The 15,896-nt window shown below is 39.9% G+C and overlaps 1 protein-coding gene and 1 long non-coding RNA gene across 15 annotated transcripts in view; one reads left to right on the top strand and one right to left on the bottom strand.

Annotated features, from left to right (window-relative positions):
* Positions 1–9,246, bottom strand: part of LOC308058482 — a 101,171-nt gene extending 91,925 nt beyond the window's left edge. For all 3 annotated transcript variants that reach the window (XR_013925840.1, XR_013925841.1, XR_013925842.1), the window contains exon 1: positions 1–9,246. This exon is cut by the window's left edge and continues 33,619 nt beyond it. This is a non-coding gene — a long non-coding RNA (uncharacterized lncRNA).
* CASK (calcium/calmodulin dependent serine protein kinase) overlaps positions 1–15,896 on the top strand; it is a 227,935-nt gene that overhangs the window by 36,607 nt on the left and 175,432 nt on the right. The gene's annotated exons all lie outside the window — the stretch shown is intronic.

Here is a 15,896-nt window from a genome sequence, read left to right on the forward strand (position 1 = left end):
GTCAAGACTGAACACAAGTCTGATTATGTGTGACATCAACAGAGATGTGAAGAGACGAGTTAGTGTGTAGTTGGGTTGTCCTGTAATAGCAGAATAAAACACTGTGGTTTTTAACGTACAGTGCATTGAATAGTATAAATATTGTAGTGTTGCTCTCTTTTGTCAGTTTGCATTCATGTTTTGAGAAGATAATGTGATGGATTATGTCAATGATTGGAAGTTGATCTGAATTAAATAAGGATGCTACATGAGTAGTCATTGTGGATTCACCAAGAGGAGGTCATGGTTGACCAACTTGAGAAACTTGCAGGATGAAACAACTGGCCTGGTAGATGATGGAAACCAGTGGATATTCTCTGTCTAGACTTCAGGAAGGCCTTTGACACTGTCTCCCATAAGATCCTCATAGAGAAGCTGAAGGAGCGTGAGCTTGTTGAGCAGACAGTGAGGTGGACTGAAGAGGGCACTCATCAGTGGCACAGAGTCTAGTTGGAGGCCAGAAGCTCTTGGTGTACCACAGGGGTCAGTACTGGGTCCGGTCCTCTTCAGCATCTTCATTAATGGTCTGGGCCATGGGGCAGAGTGTACCCTCAGCAAGTTGGCAGATGACACCGACCTGGGAAGAGCAGCTGATGCACCAGAGGGTCGTGCTGCCATCCACAGGGACCTCATCAGGCTGGGGCCACGGGCTGACAGGAACCTCATGCAGTTCAACAAGGGGAAGCGTGCAAAGTCCTGCAGGTGGTGAGGAGCAACCCCTTGTACCAGTACCTGGTGGGGGCCATGTGGGTGGACAGCATTTTTGCAGAAAAGGCCCTGTGGTGGTCCTGGTGGGACACCAAGTTGAACACGAGGCAGCAATGTGCCCTTGCCACAAAGAAAGGCTAAACGGTACCCTGGGCTGCCTTAGGAGCAGCGTTACCAGAAGGTTGAGGGAGGTGATCCTTCTACTCTACTCAGCCCTGGTGAGGCCACACTTGAAGTGCTGGGTCCAGTTCTGGGCTCCCCGGTACAATAGAGACGTGGATGTAGTGGAGAGGGTCCAGCAAAGGGCTGCCACTAAGATGATGAAGGGACTGGAGCATCAAGAGGGCTGGGACTGTTTAGCCCAGTGAAGGGAAGACTCAGGAGGAATCTCATGGATGTGTACAAATACCTGAAGGAAGGGTGGGAAGAGGGTGGAGCCAGTCTCTTTCCAGTGGTGGCCAGTGAAAGCACCAGCAGCAGTGGCCACAAACCAAAACCCAGGAGGCTCCATCTGAACATGAGGAAACACTTTTTTTTTTTTTTTTTTTTTCTTCCCCTGTGAGGGTGACCAAGCCCTGGCACAGGTTGCCCAGAGAGGCTGTGGAGTCTCCTTCGTTGAAGGTAGCTGGATGTGATCCTGGGCAACTGGCTCTAGGTGGCCCTGCTTGAGGCACTTGGACTGGATGACCTCCAGATGTCCCTTCCGACCTGTGAGAAATATTTTACAGTTAAAAAGCAAATGTGGAAACAAATGCAGAAAATGCAGGTGGTCTGAAATTTGTGGAAAATAACGCTGGTTTGTTTTAAATAGTTTCTTCTGCTTTAAAAGAAGCTTTTTAAGTGCAGTGTGGGTGATCTTACTGAGAATGAAATACATGTCTTGGAGAGCTTTTTTTATGATCATCTGAATACTAAAGCATATTAAGAGTTCATTACTATTTAATAGCTATTTGTACGAACAGCAAAAAGGTTTTGTTTCACGTTTTGTATTGTGGGGTTCTCAACTATTTTAAAAATAATTTTGAATGATAAGTTAATTCTTTGTGTCTAAACTTCAAGCAAAAGTCATCTAGCTTTTGACAGAAAAGAAGTCATGGAATGTCAATTTTGCTTTTATAGAGTGAGATCTTACTTTAGTTTCATAATTAAGTTTCTGGCTGGAGTAATCTTGGTGATAGCAGAGGCTGTAATTTTAATTTGTGTAAAACAGAAGAGTATCAGTATAGAAGAGAAGCCAAACCTATTTTGTAAATAAGATTCTTCAAATGTTTTTAAGACCTGTGTGGTTCTGCTAACAATCTTTTGTCCTTTAACATTGACAAGCACTTGAGTTATGCTTTCATTTATTTGTTTCAAGCTGATTGAGGTAACATGTTTCTGAAAGAGGTGATCCTTCCAGTGAGCAGAAGAGAACTGAAAAGGGATTCATCTAAGCCCAGTTCTTTGGGTTGTTTTTCACTAGGTAAATTTTTTACCTGTCTGACTCCTGGGGCCACAGAACTGCCAATGCTAATACAAAGAACCTGGCAGAAGTGCATGCCTGGAAGGACAATTTTCTCATTGACGACTACCTGTATAATGGTTCATCTCAAAGCAATCATCAAGACCTAGTCCAGATGGCAGTTGGAGTCACTTTTGGTGTCTCCCCAACTTTTCTGCTCTTGAAAAAGTTCCAGAGGTACAGTAGAGCGCAGGAAAGAGTCATTGAAGTCTGGCCAAAATAATCTGCTAGTGTATAAATGAGGTGCACACTTGTCTAGCATGGAAAGCTGTCTGCTTGTGGTGCAAATTCATGTCAAATAATAGTGTTTTTTACTTGGTGCTATTTGTTTTGGACCCAATATGGTACCTAAGTTACATTTAAATTACAGTGAGGCATGTATTTAAATTGTTTACATGTTTTGTTTAGTAAGTTTCTGTTCTGTTTGTTATTTGATGCATTGAGGCCAGGAAATATGCTTTCAAATGAAATGAAAGCACTTACCTGTCTTTTAGGTGCAAAGAAGCAGTCTGAACTCAACACATTGTTAAATAATGGATTGTAGAGTGTATTTTTTAGTACTGATAAATACCATAGTACCAAGTCATGTATGCACAAACATTACATTTTCAGCTTTGCTAATTATATATCCAGGAATAACCTTTTTGCTGTAATTTCTGGATAGCTAATTGGCTAAATATGCTTTGGCTTTTGTTAATTGTTTTATTACTATTTGAGCTATTTTTGCTAAAATTCTGAACAGTGTTTTTAAAAGCCACTTGTCAGCAGCAGAAGAGAGATGGTTACAGAGCCAAGGTAGTGATAAAAGCTGCAGATACATGCAGAACCTGGAACTTACATTTCAAAAACTCTTTTTAAAAAAATCTCTTATGTGTGAAAACAAATTTTGTACAGGTATTCTAGTTCTGTACTTGTGTCTTAAAGCACCAGAAGTAACACAGAGCTCATTGACGTCCTCCAGAGAGGAGCTGGTTATCCTGAAGATGTTAATCTTGATTGAACTTGTTGACCATTGTTTGAACTGTGAGGATTTGCAACTCGAGGAGTTTTTGGGTTTTTTTAACACTCGTTGCCTGGCAGAGCTGTGACTACAAGTATAGAAGAGACAGTTTGTCAAGGAGAATAGTTCCGTGCTAGAGAATCTGACTTTCACAGCCAGTTTGAATCCCTCAACTTGTTCCTGCCTTAAGGAGGTGTCCTTGTCCTGTTGCAATATGTATGGGTTGGGACTGTGGTCACCACAGTCAAACCTGCTGTATAGACAGAAAATCAGTATGCCCAGCATTTCATTATAAACACCTCAAAGAACTGCAGTCAATGGCTCGATGTCCAAGTGGAGACCAGTGCCGCAGGGCATTCCTCGGGGGTCAGTATTTGGGACTGGCGCTATTTAACATCTTTGTCAGTAACATGGACAGTGGGATTGAGTACACCCTCAGGAGGTTTGCTAATGACCCCAAGCTGGATGGTGCGGTCGACACGCTTGAGGGAAGGGATGCCATGCAGCAAGACCTTGACAGGCTTGAGAGGTGAAATTTTTAAATTCAGTGCCTGATGTTCCTAGATAAAGATCTGATGCACAACATAAAAATATTGATTAAAATATTTGTGTAGAATTGTCTTGTGTAAGATTATGATCTGAAGCTAAACCATTTTCAATAGATGGGAAAGATGGATAAGGAAACAGAGGAGGTGCAACATAATTGCATTCTAACCAAAATCCGAATCTGTGCTTGCCTAAAATACAGCAAAGAAAGTCTTTGTAATAAATCATGAATATAGACTTCGCAAAACTGGAATTGGCTCCTGGTCTTGCTGTTTAGCTTTCAATTTGTAGAAGTGGAGTTTTGCATGTACTAAAGGCAGTGATTCTTGAGGTTTACACAGCAGTAATTTCCAGGAGGAATGGTAGATTTCAGTAATGCACTGAGTTTACAGTTTTCTTGGGATTTAATTTTTTCTAACTTTCCTGAAGAAACAAGAAAATTTCTGTCCTTGTTTTACTATTTGTACTAGTGCGCTGATTTTAGCTAATGGGTGAAAAGAGTAAAGAACATAGGACAGCTAATGAAAGAGGTTTTATCAGTTGAAAAGCTGACGAGGTATCAAAGTCAATCCTGCTGAATTATTTTTTGCTCTTCTGTGAAGCTAAATCTTGAGGTGCTTCATAGATATAAGCACTTTTCTGTCTTTCAGCAAACTAAGATCTGTGACTGATGAATGTGGCTCAGCTATAACTTCTACAGGATGGATTGAATTTTTGTCTGATCAGCAACTACATTGTTGATAAATGCTTCTAAACACTATTAAATCTAATATCGGCTCTTAAATTATTGGGGGTTTGCCTCGTTGACCTGCTACAGAAGTTGGTTTTGTGCTCATGTGCTACAATGATTAAAGTACGTAACTTAAAGGTACTGAAAATTTATACCTCAGACATCGGCATTTTATGCAAGAGGTGTGGAACTGAGAACTTAAAACTTGTATTGATGCTTTTATCAGGCTTTTTTCCAGAATGAAATAACTTTATCTGGTAACTTTCTGCTACTACCATGAGTTAGCTTGCATACATGGGCTTTGCACAATAAGAACTGCAGTAGAATTAATTATAAAAGAATTATCTGAGCTCTTTAATGATGCAATCTCAGATGCATTTAATTTTCAGAGAAGAAAACTAGATTTCAAAAGTGTTTGCAAAAGATTTGACTTGAACATACATTAGAATTGCTTTGGCATACTGCATTTTAACTCTGTGTATGAGTACATATATGGGGGGAGGTTTATGTGTGTGTGTGTGTATGCATCATGTGTATCTATGCCAATTTATATTATTAATAATATACTCATTCACCTAGCTCAGCTGAAACTCCAGGGAAAGACTCGATCCAGCTTGGAAATTTCCTTGAAATTGCTGTTATTTCAAATTATTTTTGAATATTATAGTAGTTTTACCAGGGAATCGGGTGAAGGAATTCCTCATGGTATGCAGAAATCACTGCTCTGAATATGTTGCCACATGTTCATTTTAATGTGAAACTTTGTTTAGTACTGTATCAACCAATAAAATTGCTGTCCACAGGAGTATTGCTGAGGTTCTAATGAAGCCATAATTTAAGAGTTTATCTGTGGATGAAAAACCCTAAAGTCAGTTGGAAACTACAGCTGATTTACAAGCAAGTCTCTTATTCTGACAGTCATTTGAACAAGCAGATTTTGTATCTATAACGACTGAATACAAAACAGTCCGACTAAAATTCCCTTTTAATTCTGACATTGCAAGATGTCAAAGCTACTTTCTGACATCGGGTTTTTCTTTTGTTACTCTGTATTTGCCATTATTCTTTGATTTTTATGCCTAGCTATGTGTGTTAGTAAGCTGCAAAAAGTGTCTCTCCTGCTCCCATTTCTGTGCTAAAGTCTAGGATTGTGATACCATTTTTTGCCTTGCTCCTTCCTTTTAGGATCCTCAATTCCACCATCTCATGGTCCTGCAGCAAAAGCTGCTCCTGATCTTTGAGTTCTTCCTTGTTTGTAAGTGTGAGGTTTCAACAGGCCATGTTCCCTCTTTGGTTCCTCAACCATGTGTGTCAGGAAGTTATCATCGATGTACTCCAGAAGCATCCTGGGTTGCATGCACCCTGTTGCTTTGTCCTTCCAGCAGATGTTGGTGTGTTTGAAGTCCACCATGAGGACCAGGGCCTGTAAACATGAGGCTTCTTCCAGTTCATTGAAAAAGACCTCATGTGCGTCATGGAATAGAACTTCCTAGAGGACATGGCAAAACGGCAAAATGTATGGAAGGCAAGGAGGTGATTAGAGACAGCCAACGTGGCTTTACCAAGGCCAGGTTCTGCCCGACTAATCAATCTAGTGGCCTTCTGTGATGTCCACTGATGCAGTCACTCCAAGGGAAGAGCTACAGTTGGCATTTACCTAGACTTATGTAAGGCCTTTGATGCAGTCCCCCACAACATTCTTGCCTCTAAATCGGAGAGGGATGGTTTTAACTGACGGACTGTTGGGTGGATGAGGAATTGGCTGGATGGCTGTGTCCAGAGAGTTATAGCTGATGGCTCAGTGTCTAAGTGGAAACCAGTAACAGGTGGTGTCCCTCAGTGGTCCATACTGGGACCAGTAGTAGTTAATATCTTCATCAGTGACATAGATGGTGGGATTGAATGTACCCTTGGCAAGTTTGCGGACAACACCAAGCTGAGTGGTACAGCTGATTTGCTAGAAGGACAGGATGCCATCCAGAAAGACCTTGACAGGCTTGAGGTGTAGGCCTGTGCAAATCTCATGAAGTTCAACAAGGCCAAGTGCAAGGTCCTGCACGTGGGTTAGGCCAATCTCAGGCACGAATACAGGCTGGGTGGAGAAGGGTTTGAGAGCAGCCCTGAGGAGAAAGACTGGGGTGTTGCTTGATGAGAAGCTCAACATGACCCGGCAATGTGTGTTTGCAGCGCAGAAATCCAACCATATCCTGGGCTCCATCAAAAGAAGCATGGCCAGCAGGTCCAGAGAGGGGCTTCTCCCTCTCTGCTCTGCTCTCGTGAGACCCCACCTGGAGTACTGCATCCAGTTCTGGGGTCCCTGGTACAAGAAACACGTGGACTTGTTCGAGCAAGTCCAGAGGAGAGCCAGGAAGGTGATCAGAGGGCTGCAGCACCTCTCCTATGAAGACAGGCTGAGAGAGGTGGGGTTGTTCAGCCTGGAGAAGAGAGGGCTCCAGGGAGACTTTACTGCAGCCTTTCAGTTATAAAGGGGGCTTATTAGAAAGCTGGAGAGAGACATTTTACCAAGGCTTGCAGTGACAAGAGAAGAGGCAATGGTTTTAAACTGAAGAGTATGTTCAGATTAGATAAAAGGAAGAAATTCTTTGTAATGAAGTTGGTGAGACACTGGAACAGGATGCCCAGAAAAGTGGATACCCCATCCGTAGAGGTTTTCAAGGCCATGTTGGATGGGGCTCTGAGCAACCTGGTCTAGTGGAAGATATCCCTGCCCTTGGCAGGGAGGTGGAGTTAGATAGTCATTTAAAGGTCCCTTCTAACCCAAACTGTTCTATGATTCTGCATTTTCCTGACTAGGCAGTCTGTAGCAAACACCTACCACAATGTCTCCCGTATTGGTTGTATGCTAATCCTGACCCCTAACGTCTCACCTGTCTCCTCATCAGTCCCAAGGCAGAGCCATACATAACGCTGCTTTCTTATGTAAAAAAGCAACTCCCCCTCCTCACTGTGCCAGCCTGTCCTGTCTAAAGCCATGTACCCACCCAGCGCAGAACTCCAGCTGCGTGAGCCAGCCTACCCTGTTTTTGTGAACCAAATGAGACCGCAGCCCTGCACCTGCACACGGACTTCTGACTTCATTTTAATTCCCCACATGGCATGAGTTATTGTACAGGCACTTCAGAAAAGCATCCAGTTGTGGTGATTTCCCAGAAGAGGTATGAGAGCTTGTCCCAGTGTAGGCCTCTAGGTGCTTCCTTATTTATTAATGAAATCTGTCATTACAATGTCTCTTCTGCCCATATCACCCTGCTCCTTTAGTCCTCATTTCCCTCCCCTGGCATTCCTAGTGTAAAGCTCTTCTTTACCAGGAGGTAAAGGGCAAAATGTTTTTTGACCTCCTTGGCCAGAAGCTGTCACTTCCTAACAGTCCTTGATCCTCAGAGAGGATCCCGTGCTCCTAAAAGCCAAATAAATCCTTGTTGCCAAATTCAGCTGCTCAGTGTGACTTAAAAACTGCTGGGTGGGTGTTTGAAGAGAATAAATACCTTCATAAGCTTTCATTAAAGTTTTGGGGGTTGGTTTTGGTTGGGTTTTGGTTTTCAGTTGTATGTTTCACTTACCATACTTAGTGTCAGGTATTTATATTTTTACATCCTTGCAAGTAGTTGTATGGTTATTTGAAAACCCTGCCAACAGAAAGTTGCTTTCTGTGGTTAAGCAATACTCAATATATTCTCTGCAATCTGTAGCACTTCTGTTTCTCTTTTTTCTTTCTTTATTTTGACTAGAGAAGCATTATGAAATCAAATTATCATACTATTTTTTTTCTTCTTCACATTTCTCTCTCCCCTATCCTCAACTGCCAGCACTTTTCTCCTCATTCATTTTTTCCTAAATGTTGCCTGCCTTAGCAGTTAACTTGTGGTTCTGTTTTGCATAACCTTAATTCATCTGAAAGTATGGTTAGACTTAAATTTACAATGAAATTTCTAGTGTAAAGTAGGAGGGTGCTATGGTAGGGTTCCATAGCACATGTTCATACGTTTAGTCCAAAAGCAATTGGCAGTTTTAAATCCTAGTTTTGTTCAAATTTGTAACTTCACTGTTTGAATACTTGGGATTCTTCATAGCTCCATAAATACACCATCATTCAAAATATAGTGGCTAAATTCTCTGGGTTTGCCTTTTTCTTTAAAAAAAGACAGGGAATTTGGTGGATATGTGCTTACTCCTTCATGTATATGTAGCCTAGAACAAAGCTGAAAGCTGCATTTCTACTGCTGGGCTCCTTTCTGGTGACAGCAGTGGCAGCTTACTTGTGGCAACCAAGCAAGCTAAGCTTGGGAATGCCCCAATTAGGCAGCAGCAAGTTTCTTACTGAACAGTCTCTTAATTCTTGTTTAGGACTTATACTGCTGCTACTGGATTTTTATTTTTTCTTTTCTTTAAGAACATCAGTGCAGAGGTGGTTTGGTGCTTTGAGACAGTAATTTAGGGAATGACTTTGAGTCTGTGGCCCAAATCGGGGACCACAGCATTTATCACTGCAGTTGAAATCACTTTCAGTTTGAATTTAGAGTGATGCAACTACAAAAACACTTGGACTTTTTGCTTATCGCTGTGAGACTATGTAAGGAAACAAACTGAGATTTACTTTTGGATCTAAAGTGTTGCTTGTCTTCCTCATTTCACTGTTCAGTGCTTGAATAAAATAAATAAATAAATAAAGCTGGAAACTGGTGAAATGTCAGATGCTGTTCCTGATTGGACCATGAATTCAACTTCATATTTTTGTCAATGCCCCAGAGGCCAAATAATCACTTGCAGGAGTGTGGGACCTTTCAGTGTGTGTACCTTAAGTGGTCATGCAGAGATGGAGCCAATGCTCAGATTCCTGCTGATTTCATAGTTCTAGGAATATTTAGTTGGTCTTTCTAAAAAAGCAGTACTAAAAACCTTGTTCTCTCCTGGCAGGTTGCTAACACCCCTGTGCTGTCTTCACATTGGTACTGGCATAAACTTTAGTACAACTGTCTGTCAGAGCTGACTGGGGGAAAAAAAAAAAAAGGAAAAATATAAAATGTGGCTTTTAAGTAAAGACTTCACATCTAGTTTCAGGTTGTTAAACGGTCCTATTAAATGTTTAGCAATTAGAAAAATAATGCGGCTTTTTTCAATAAAGAAATTGTGAAATGATCATTGTGAAATGATCATACAATACATTATGCTGTATATGTATTAGGAATTCTCTTGTAGGTGATGATAGTTCATGTAGGAATAATCGTCCTGTAGTTAATATGATATATTTTGTATGGCGGAGTCTTTCTGAGATCATGCTAAGGAGAGACTTTTAATTTTAAATCAGCACATGAAGAGAAGAGTTGAATTTAAAATTCATGAACAATTGTTTTAGAGGAAGCTGGTATCTCATGCTTAAATACTTAGGGTATTTGTTACTTTTACAAACAGTAATGGTTAATTTTCATAATATACTTACATAATAATATACCTTCCAAAGACTTAGGAAGGTTAATAGCCCTGCTTAGTTTTAAAGGTTTTTCTAGTAACTGCATTAGCTTCTTCCAAGACATCTTTAATTTTTGAAGTTAGCAAAAGAGATTACGTTTTTAAAATAAACTACTAAAAAGTAACTTGTTTAAAGTTTAGAAAAAGGCTGAACTAGTACAAGTGGTATAGACTAATGTTTTTTTTCATGGCCATATCTAGCCTGTTGAAATGCAGTCTGTACTTTAAAAAAAAATATACATCCCCCTCCAAACCAAAAACACACCCTGACTTTGAACAGTTGCTCATATGCTTTAAATATGTAAAAATACAAGGAACTACTGATGAGAAACCCAACAGATTAAGATGGAAAAAACTAAATATTCTTACTTCCTCTATGTCAGATTTTTCATTCCAGTACATTGTTGAAAGCTTCAGATTTCAAGAGGTCAGAATTCATTTATTTCTCCCTTGGAGAGAGAATTCAACAACCTTCTAGAAATATCATAACCAGAAAGTTTTTTCCCAATATTCAGCTGAACGTTCTTAATAAACCCCATAATCCTTCCATACTTTAAAATGTTACAAATCACCCTAAAGGCTGATGATTTGAGTCATAAGTTAGATTTCTGATATACTGGAAGTCTTCCAGCATCTTTAAAAGAAAACCTCAAGTATTTATGTTTTCCTTCACTTCATACATGATCTTGATGACAACTTAGGAAATTTAATACTAATTGCATACTTTTGAGACACACAAGACAGACTTTCTTTTCAGGATGCTTTCATTTTCCTAACACGTCAAGGTGTGTGGCAGTTCAGAGGCCAGACTCCTGTAAGAAGTACAGGAAGCTGTCTGTCTGGATCAAGATTCTTCAGATAATTTAGCTTTACTGATCAGCGCTGCACCAGAGAACTGTCCCACTTAAAAACTTTTGCTGACTTCGGTAACACCTGTTTATTGGTTCAAAAGGGTCTTGTGAATTGGTATGTACACAGAAATATCCTTGAGGCTATGATTTTAAGTGACAGCCAGACTGAACGGAGATTTTTGTTTTGGTTTCTTTTTGAAACAAAATTTAAGTATTGAGCTATACGGGGAGCAATTTTGATTGAACTGATTACCAGAATAAACTCCGTTTAGATTCAGGTATGGTTTTGTGGGAGATACCAATTTCTAGTATATGAGTGCGTTTTATAGCACTGTTTTGTTTGACTATTGCTATCTTTCAAGTTTGAAACTTAACTATTGTGTAGTGGTAGTAAAGTAAATGGGAGTTTTGTTGTTAGTTAAACATGGGGAAGAGAGAGGCCCTCAAAGAATTTCTGAACCTTTCACGTACATTACAATATAAAGGTGATACATTTTCCATTTTGAGGAACTGACGTATGTTATCACAGACATAATAACAATATTTAAATGAAGTTATTCCCATAAAAAATACTAAGTTTCTTCTCTACTTCTGTAGTGGTCTATGCAAGTTAAGCGTACCTTTCTCCATTGTCATGAGCATGTAAGAAACTTCTGATTTTTGCAGTGTGGTAGTGTTGAGGCAGCTGGATTTGTGGCACTGTATTCCAACCAACAAGAAAACCCTTTTTATCAGCCATGTCTGCTAGTGCTTCTCTCTCACTTCCCCTGTGTGTAGTTTGAATTGCTGGTTTCTTTAAAACAAAGAAAAGCGTTACAATATGATAAATGTGAAGTATTGCACATTGGGCTAAAGAAGACATTAAAATATGGCATTCGAAGAGGAAACAGCAAAAAAAGTGAAGGCTTGTCACTAGTCGGTCTTGGATTAGTTGTCTGTTGGGTATATTAGAAGAAAAAGCAGTGAATTGAACTGTACTGGTTAAACCATATTTTTCTTAATGCAACATTTGAAGATAATTTGTGCAGAGGAGGATCTGGACATCATCCAGAAAGGACAAAAACCAAGGACTTTAGTAGTGGACATATGAGCTTCTAAATGCAGGACCTATGACTTAAGAATGGAAAGACTAGTAACAGGCTTTGGGGTAAGCTAAGGCTGGTTGGTTGGAAACAGCTGAGGAGAAGAATGCAGCTGTATTAGGTGGCTATGTGATGTCTGTGTTGAAAAAGCAGGTGCAGGATTGTACCAGACACCGTATTTCCAGCAGAGAAGAAAGCATTGTTAACATTGTGCAAACTTTTGCTAAGACCTGATCTGGAGTACTACTCACAGTTCTGGTTGCTTTTGTTAAAAAAATTAGAACTGGAACAGACGCAGGGAAGAGATTCTGAAATGAGAGAGCAGAGACCCCATCATAAAAAAGTGCGTTTTGTTAGGCTTGGCAAAATCTGTGAGCGAGGGAGAGAAGAGGAAGTAGTATGTGGGCTCATTTTTGTTAGCAGGACTAATAGATACGAAGTGGACCTTAATAATGTTAACGTGGAAATTTAAAATAGAACCACAGTGCAGGAGGCAGAGATGATGTAGGGAGCGGTTAATGCATGTAAGTTCACCTGAGGGTGTGATCTCATGAAGGAATTTTTGGCAACAGCGATAGCTGACATATTCCCATTCTTCTTTCTCATCTTGCCCTGTACACTTTGTGTTACTGAAAGCACTTGTAGTTGCAAGACAAACTATGCACAGTGGAGCCAGCTGTATGTGGATTTAACTAAGACTTCCTCAGTTGGATGAGTTCCTTTGCTTCATTGCATGAGTGCAGATATGCTATATTAGGGCAAGTCCTACAGCTACCTGTAGGACCATATGAAAAATCATTGTGGTCTGAGACTAGATTCACTTTTAGCAGCAGCGCTGCTTAAGCCCCCGCTGTGTCCTAGCCATTAGTTCCTTGTTTTGACTGTCTTGACACAGTTCTTTGCATAGCCATGCTTTAAGTCAGATTAAGCAACTGCTCCAGATGGAAGGTAACACAAAAAAAGAAGTGGTTTGTGGGGGATATTTGGGTGGGTTTTGTTTCTTCTTTGATTTGGTTCAGCGCAACCATGCCCAGCCTGTTTCAGGAGGACACGATAGCTGGAAGGGTTGCTGGTTTGGCCAGTACTGCTGCTGAAGAAATACTGGTTAAGCCACAGCCTGATGTGGAGCAAGGCTGTGTTAATACCTAAATAGGATAAAAAGATGCTCTGAATTGGAAAAGAGAACAGTAATGATCATTGTCTCTAGCTGATGAAACTAAAGATACTATACAACCTTTATTCTTTTGGAGGTAAAGCTATTATTTTTAATGTACTCCTTTTTGTTCCTGTGATTGAAGTGCTCTTTTTAACACATTTATTCATTCTTACTGCTTTTCTTCTCACTGTTGAATCATTTCATACCTAATGTAGTTTTACAGTTTTTTTCCAGATTTTCTTCACTGCCTCCTGATCTTGCACACTAGGTCTGTCTTCACAAAGAAGAGAAAGGGACAAAAGTTTTGGTCAGATATTAAAGGAGTCTGTTAGGAGAACATCATCTGTTTTTCTGAACACTTTTGAACTGATGCTCTTGATTAGCTACTGGTGTGTTGTACTTTTCTATGAAGTGCTACAGAATCTTAGAGTATGAAGATAAAAATTTGTGGATTTTGATTGCATGCTTTTGTTGCAGTATTGCCATTGGGAATTTATCAGCAAACAAAGCACTCCTTCTTTCCCTCTTCTCCTGTTGAAGAAGTAGGTTTTGTGCTTTGATTACCAGTCTCCACCTGCCCGAAATCACTTCTTGCATGAGATGTAGCTTCTCACCTACCTTAATGTGAACCAGAGAGAAGAGTCATATTTGTCATCAGTTTCTTGAGTTCTTTAGTGATGAGGGGACAGGATGTTTCATCTCTGCTTAACAAACTGATTTTCATTCTTCTTTCTCACCAACAATTAAAAATCACTATTTTCTGAGAGCCCTATTATTAATTATATCTCACTTAAGAGATTGTCTCATAATTTACCTGCGTATGGTTAGTACATACATACCTGAGAAATATTTTTTTTATTCCTTCTTTTATCTGTCTGGAAGTGGGACACATAATCAGTCACTTTCTTGAAGACTGAGGCTGCTAGCATAGCATTCTAGACCTATGTACTGATGTAGGAAAGTGAAAACAGTGTCCAGTGTCCAGTCTTGCAGCAAAAGCATATTAGTGGTGAATCACAGGAAACAGATTATTAAGAAAGTAATGAGCTAAAAATGGAATCCATAGAGCCAAGAGCCTGAACTCTTTGAGAAGGCTATGTAGGAGTCACTTGAACTTGAGGTCATGACCCTTCTCTTGCAAATGACCTTTAATAAGTTGAACAATAGGACTTAAAGGAAGATTTGAGGACAGTCTCTTGAAAGAGCTGTTGTATGTCTTAAGCTATTGCTTCTGTTTAAAATAGTCATCATACTTCAGTATCATCCAAACATGAACTTGAAATGATGCAGTGTAATCTTCTATAGTATCATGTGGCCCTTCTTGTGGAAGCATGCCCCTCGGAAAGCCACCCAACAGTGGTGTCTGATCTTGTTCCAGCAAGGTCTTAACAAAGTACGCTTACTATTACTATACCTGTTACAGCTACAGCTTTCAGACCAACCCTTTTAAGACCATAAAACCAAGTGCTGCAATAATTACTGAAAGCAGAATTTGCTTGTCTATATGCTGAGGTGAATAATTATTTTTAAGTGGTTGTTTTCAGCGTGAGATAGTTTCTGCTGTTTTCTTTTTTTTAAAAAAAAGTAATAGTATCATTTTTCATGGCAACAAGTAGGTGTTCTGACAAAATTTATTAAGTGTGTCCCCTCAGAGGTACCCTCCAGCCTAAGTTCTTCTATGAGTCTACGAATAAAATGGGAGAATTTAAAAGGGTAAGGTTGGTGTTAACGCATAGTTATGGAATTCTGAATATGAAGGGTGCTGTAGTATACGTGAACATAAAAATATCCTCTGAATAGCTTGTATGGGAAGAATGTTGTTTGTGACTGGTGCTGAAATTCTTGTTTCATGGTAAACGGAATAGAGGATCTAGTGAGCATCTTATCTCAATGTTCTTCATTTCCCATCCCCTCAATGTCCCAGCCAGTCAATGTAAAATAAGAGTTGTTTACAAACTACAGATATATTAAAGATATTTTTACATATCAGCATCTGTTTATAGCATGTGTATGCCTAAGAGAATCAGTAGATAAGATATCTCACACATTAAAGTGTAAAATGACTGATAAATTCATTCTTGCTTTTTTGCTTGATAAGGAGAAAAATCAGGCCACAAACTTACCATTTCCATTGATAGAGGTTACAGATCAGTTAAGGATAGCTTACCCCCCTCGCAGGCTGGAGATAGGAAAGACAGGATAACAAGAGAGAACTCTTTCTGCCAGTATTTTGCTTTTTCAATTACAAAACCATGTAAACAAGTTTCGGAATTATATGAGAAAATCTTAAATTGGAAGTAAATATTTTTTCAGTATGTTGTGTAACATCTAAGCGTACCCTAAGGTTTTCTTGGGAGTGTTTCCCTTTCACAAGCACTGGAGTGGCTACTTTTTCTGTGGTTTCCTGTGGAAGGAAAGAAATGGTTAAGGAAAAAAAAAAAGGGGGGGGGGAAAGGCTGGAATCTCCTCCTGTCTGCTCTCTCTTTTTCTCAAGGGTAGATCTGCCAACTTTTTGGCAGATCATTGAACAGAATTGTGTGGTGTTTTTTTCAGTTTTAGTTTTCATTTCTTTCCTTACTGTTTCTGATAAGGCTTTGAGGATGACTGAAAAAGCAGGTTCTAATAACACTGCAATGAGGAGTCCACTGCAGTGCTTGGAGGGCAGTTGGTTGGAAGAAGGACCATGGCTGGGTTTCTGGTCCACAGTAGCCACCACTGCTTCTGACTGGCATTGCACTGATCTCTACAGTGGAAAGCTTGAGTGATAAGGTCACTCTGGATGTCTAATTAGTCCCC

This window comes from Falco punctatus (genome assembly GCF_963210335.1).
Source record: "Falco punctatus genome assembly, chromosome: 2".
Taxonomy (NCBI): Eukaryota; Metazoa; Chordata; class Aves; order Falconiformes; family Falconidae; genus Falco; species Falco punctatus.